Raw genomic sequence first — 6,163 nt, forward strand, 5'->3', positions numbered from 1 at the left:
GGATGGATGGAGGGATGGATGGATGGATGGATGGATGGATGGATGGAGGGATGGATGGAGGGATGGATGGATGGAGGGATGGAGGGATGGATGGATGGATGGAGGGAAGGATGGAGGGATGGATGGATCCATGGATGGATGGAGGGATGGATGGATCCATGGATGGATCCATGGATGGATGGATGGATGGATCCATGGATGGATGGATGGATGGATGGATGGATGATGGATCCATGGATGGATGGATGGATGGATGGATCCAGCCTCACCTTCCATGATGAACACCCGAAATAAACAAGAAAAAACGGGATAAATCAGGGGGAAAATGGGGAATTGAGACATGAACAGCTCAGCCACAAATCCCAGCTGTTCCAAGATTCCCGATGGCTGAGCCGGATCCAGCAGACTGGAAAATGTTTTTCTGGGAATGATGGATTCCCGCTTTTTTTGGTGCCTCAAAAAAAGCTGATTTAAATTCTCCCAGCCTGCTCGGGAATGGTAAAGGAGGTGTCGCTGTTAAAAAATTACCAATAGTCCTGAGAACCTCTAGAATCCCTGCAATTCCACATCTGTTTCCATGGGAACAGCAGGAGAGGTGCAGGAATTCCTGCCGATGACACCAACGAGCCCAACGGGGAGGTTTTAATTCCCGGTTCTAATTCCCTTTTTTCCACCTGCAGCACCTCAGGCTGAGCCAACTCCATCCCTAAAACATTCCTGGGATGGGAGGAGCTGCAGGAGGAAGGAAAATGGGGGGGAAATGGGAAAAATCGGCTCTGGAAACGCAGGAAAAGGAGGTTTTTTTGGGAATAATGAGCATGTTGTGGGTAAAGAGGGAAAACAGGGAATTTTTTCTGCCAGCAGGGAGAGGAATGCAGGGGACTGGAGGTCCTAAATTTTTCCCAGAGATTTTCCAAGCTGACAGTTAATTAAGGAGTTAATTAAGGAGTTCTCCAGTGCAGAGAGCTCCCTTAATCCGGGCAGACAGCAGCCGGGAACTCCGGGATTTCTCCATCAGATTTTCACCCACGGGGAGAAGTCCACCAGCTGTGCTTGGCCGAGTGACAAACGCGGGGAGACAGGGCAGGAGCTCAGAAAAGACAGGGAAAAAAAGGAGAAAACCACCCCAAAACCCATCCCAAATCAGCCACAGCTCGGGGAGTGGCAGCTGAGCAGGAAGCAGAATCGAGCTGTGGATTTTAGAGGGTTTTTATAATTAAAATAAATTTTAAAAAATGAAAAAAAAATCAGAATATAAATAAAAGTTTGGGTTTGTATCCAACTGGAAAAAAAGCAGTTCCCAGGGCTGGGAGCTGCTGATCCCACATTCCCAGAATGCTGAATAAAGCAGAGTTTTTTGGGATCACCACCTGTATTCCCCTTCCTGGGAAGCCCAACCAGTCCATAAATCCCAGAGCAGGGCACAAAATTCCCTGGATTCATCCCAGAGTCTGTTTGGCTCTGGGAAGGAGCTGCAGGGAAATCTGAGTGGGAGAAGAGGGACTTTGCTCCTCAGCCACAGCCGGGGTTAATCATTGATGGCCCAGGCAGAGATAAGAGCCAGGAGCAGCTCTGGGTGAAAAAAAATCAGAGTAGAATTCTGATTTTCTATGATTTTTCAATATTTTAATAGACTCAGAGCGCTGATATTTTAATTAGAGTTTAACAGAGTGAACGAAATCCTGATCCACCTCAGAAATCGTCATTCAAACCGCACAGAAATGTGGTTTTATTTCCTTCGGGACTTAAATACGGAAGCATTTCGTGCTTTAAAAAGGCAAAAAACCAAACCCATCTTGGAAACAAAATTTCAGGAGCCCGGATTTGTTCCAGGGGTTGCCATAAGGAAACTCCTGCATCCCTCGGAATCTTCCTCTTTTGCACATCCCTAAGGCTGAGTTCATGGGGGAATTTATTGATCTGAAACAATGCAGGGTTTAGGTGAGGTATTGGGGGGGAAAAAATCACGGAGATGGTTGTGAATGTTGGAATGGGCTGTGCAGGGAAGTGGTGGAGCCCAAACCCCTGGAAGTGCTCGAAAAACGTGGATGTGGCATTTGGGGACAGGGCTCAGTGGTGGCCGTGGCGATGGTTGGACTCCTGGGTGGAACATGAAGCAGCAGAGATCCCAAAATCCCAGAATTTAGGTTGGAAAATCCCTTTGGGATCATCGAGTCCGAGCTGTGCCCGATCCCCACCCTGGGCACTGAGTCCAGGTGACGCCTCCAGGGATGGGCACTCCAAACCTCCCTGGGCAGCCCTTTCCAACCCTTTCCATGAGGAAATTCCTGCTGATGTCCACCCTGAGCCTCCCCTGGCCCAGCCTGAGGCCGTTCCCTCTCCTCCTGTCCCTGTTCCCTGCGATAAAAATCCCAAATTCCCCCCGGCTGCCCCCTCCGGCCAGGGACCTGTGCAGAGCCAGGAATTCCCCCTGATCCCCCTTTTCTCCAGGCTGAGCCCCTTTCCCAGCTCCCTCAGGACTTTCCCAATCCCACCAAGCCTCGCTTTCCGTATTTCCCACTCTCCAGCCCATCCCGGGGTGTTTTTGGGAACGGGGCCGTGCCACAGCCGCTCTTCAGCTCCCACTTCCCTGTCACTGCTGTCCCTGCGTGTGCCAAGCTCAGCTCTTGGCTGACAGGTCTGGAATTTCAGTGCCTAAAATTAGGGATGGGGTGGAGGCAGATTCCCAAATTCCTCCCCCGCCCCGGGATGTCCCAGTTCTCCCAGAGCAGACACGGATGTTTTTGGTGCGAGGCTGGAGGAGGAGGCTGAGAACGGGATGTCAATCCCGCAGAAATCCCAGCCACGCTTCCCAGGGGGAAACGGAGCAGAGCCGGGGAAAAGGGGCTGGGGGAAAAGCGCCAGGGGGAAAAAAAGAGGGAAAACACCACGGAACGGTAACCAGCCCCGGTATTTTCTCTGCTGCCACCCCAGGAGGGCCAAGGCTGGTTCTGCTTTGGGGCTGGAGGTGCCACGTGTCCCCGTGGGATGAGTTCCTTAAATCCCATAGGTCCCCAAATCCATGGAATCCCGGACTGGTTTGGGTTGGGAGAAACCTTAAAGATCCCCCAGTTCCACCTCTTTCCATGATCCCAGGTTGCTCCAGCCTGGCCTGCGACACTTCCAGGGATGGGGCAGCCGTGGATTTTCTGGGAATTCCATCCCAGCCCCTCCTCACCCTCCCAGGGAGGAATTCCTTCCCAAAATCCCACCTAAACCTTCCCTCTTTTAGTTTCAAACTGCTCCCCCTCGTCCTGGCTGCTCTTGGATAACCCAGTGCTGCTCCATCTCCTGCTGGACACCTCAAATTCCCAGGGAAAGGAGTTTGGGATGCAGGAATGACATCCCGGGATGGGTTTTCCATGTGCTGCTGGAGCTCGAGCTCAGCCAAGACTCCAGGTCAGGGCCCCTTTGGTTCCCTGCATCCCTTGCAAGGCAAAATTCCCCCTTCCAGGATTTTCCAGCAGCAGCAGGAGGGAGTCTCCCAGCATTCTGCCCATGGAAAACCAGGAAGAATGGGAGCGGGAGTGGTTTTTCCACAAAGCAAATGAGATATTAGATGAGATATTAGGGGGAAAAAATCATAGAAATGGTCATAAATATTGGAATGGGCCACTCAGGGAAGTGTTGGAGTCAAAATCCCTGGAAGTGTTGGAAAAACCAATTGGAAAAATTCCCGTCAGGATTTTCCAGCAGCAGCAGGAGGGAGTCTCCCAGCGTTCTGCCCGTGGAAAGCTGAGAAGAATGGGGGTGGTTTTCCCACAAAACTGCCCTCGAAGGGAGCTGGGAGCTGGAAGAGGCTCTGGAGGAGTCTGTGGAGCCCGGCAGGGATTTGTGCCAAGGTTTAAAACCCACCAGGAGCTCATCCCTTAAAGCCGTGACCCCACAAACGTTCCCCAGTCGTTCATCTCTCGCTTCCAGGCACTCCTGAAACAAGGTTTGGGAACGGGGTCAGGAAACTCCATCCCGGGAAAGCCCCGGAGCATCCCTGGTGTGAGGATAAACCCGACAGGGATGAGCTTTCAAATGGATAAAATTCCCGATTTCCAGCTTTTCCAGAGGAGCAGCACGAAAACAAATCCGTGAGTTCAACCCCGTCCTGCTGCAAAGCAGAGCTGGAGGAAGGAAAGGCCGAGGAAGGAGCGAGCTGTAATTAACTGATTGCAGCTAATTGCTGCGTTTGTCACGAGCGAACACAAAGAACGTCAGTTTATGTCAACTTGTAATTCCCTCATTTGGCGGAGCAGACATCAAATATTCATGTTGGAGCAGATTACTGCCTCCAGGACAGCCCGAGGCGCAGGCTGCCGGCACTTTGACCTCTTTTGTTTCAAAGGTTACTCCGGCTTTTGCCTGGAGGAGAAAAAAGGGGAGAAAAAGCCTTAAAATTCACGGAATTCACCTGAAATGTCCCTGCCAGGTTGCAGAATTTGATGCTCTGAAAACAAAAATTAACCCCAATTCAGGCCATTTTCACAAGTTGGAATTGTTTAATTCTCCTTGTGGAGCACGCTGGGACTGCAGGTGTGGGGTGGGGAAAGGGTTGGTGCGGAAAGGATTTGTCATCCCCCAAAAAACCCCCAGGCAGCTACCTAAAAGACAGAATTCCAGAAAAACCCAAAGTCTCCAAACCCATCCGAGCCCTGAAATTCGAGGAAAGAATTGGTTGAGAGCCCATTCAGCTGCTGGGGATCCCATAAAGTCAGGCTGCACACAGGAGAACCAATAAATAAATATAAACGTAAATATAAATATAAATATAAATATAGATATAAATATAAATCTTTATTATGTATTTATTATATAATTATATTTATACATATAATTATTAATTATACTTATATTTATATTTATTCTATATTTATACTTATATTTGTATTCGCATTTGTATTTATATTTATATTTACACTTATATTTATACTTACGTTTATACTTATATTTATACTTATATTTATACTTACACATATAACATTTAAAATATAAAATATAAAATAAATATAAAATAAATATAAAATAAATATAAATACAAATATAAATATAAATATAATATTAATATAATTATAAACTAAATATAAATTAAAGATAAACGAAATATAACCTTAAATACATCAATAAGTAACCTTTTCCTTTAAATCCTTTCCTCTCACCCCACAAAGCAGCGGCGTTTGGAGCAGCCCTGCTTTTGTTGTGACAGCTGCTGCGCTGTCAGATTAGGCCAGAGCACAGCTGTTGGCTCCGTGTTTTCCTCCAAACATGTCCAAACCGCTCAGGATTTGGGAATTTTCCCCTTCAAGCAGCCCCCCAGGAATGCCCCCACCGAGCTAATTGCTCCGACAAAGGCGGGGATTCATTCCGGGCTGCGGAATAAACGAGGGAAGTCGGCCTGCAGCTTTTGAAGGCCACTTCAAAGGCCGCCTCCAGAAAGGAAAGGTGGGGGCAAAGCAGCTTTTAGTGCCCAGGAACTCCCCAAAAGGCTTTTGGAGATTAAAAACTGAATGTTCTACTTGAGTCAAAAGAGTAAAAAAATCCCTTTCAACTCCGATTCCCCCCCCCCAGGATATTCTAAGACCTCTGCAACGCTCCACGTACTTCATTCCCTTTATTCCAGCTCCTTTATCTGCTCCTGCAGCAGCATTTTGCTCCCTTCCCATCCAACTCCCTGCCAAAGCCTTCCCTGAGTTGGTATTTTCAGGGATTTCAACCTAAAAGAAGCAAATACGGATAATTTAGGGACGGCCCATAACGCTCCCTAATCCCAAAGGGGTCGCTGATGTTTCTTTGGCGTCCCAAAGCCAGGAAAAGCCACATCAGAACCCCCCAAAAACCCCAGCCCAGCTCTGAGCACAAAGGGTTATTCCAGCAGCACATTTCCATGGATGTTCCCGGCACAGGGAATACCGGGAATGTCGCGCCCGGCTGGATGCGACAGCTGCTGCTCCCTGCGGAGCTGATTCAACATTTGCCACCCCCACCAGGGGCAAAATAAAACATCCCCAAAATCAACCCCTGGCGGGAGTTTAAGGAGCAAACCTGCCTCGTTCCGCTCATTTAATTCCCTTTACCAGGGCTCCGAGCTGCTCTTTAATGCCTCTCCGGATCAAAAATCTTTCCTTACTCCACGCCAGAAAGTCAAGGAATTGGGACAGGATAAAGGCAAACAAAC

This window comes from Corvus kubaryi, unplaced genomic scaffold, assembly GCF_017639235.1.
Source record: "Corvus kubaryi isolate FWS band 111438036 unplaced genomic scaffold, C.kubaryi_AGA036_p1.0 split1-37355, whole genome shotgun sequence".
Lineage (NCBI taxonomy): Eukaryota > Metazoa > Chordata > Aves > Passeriformes > Corvidae > Corvus > Corvus kubaryi.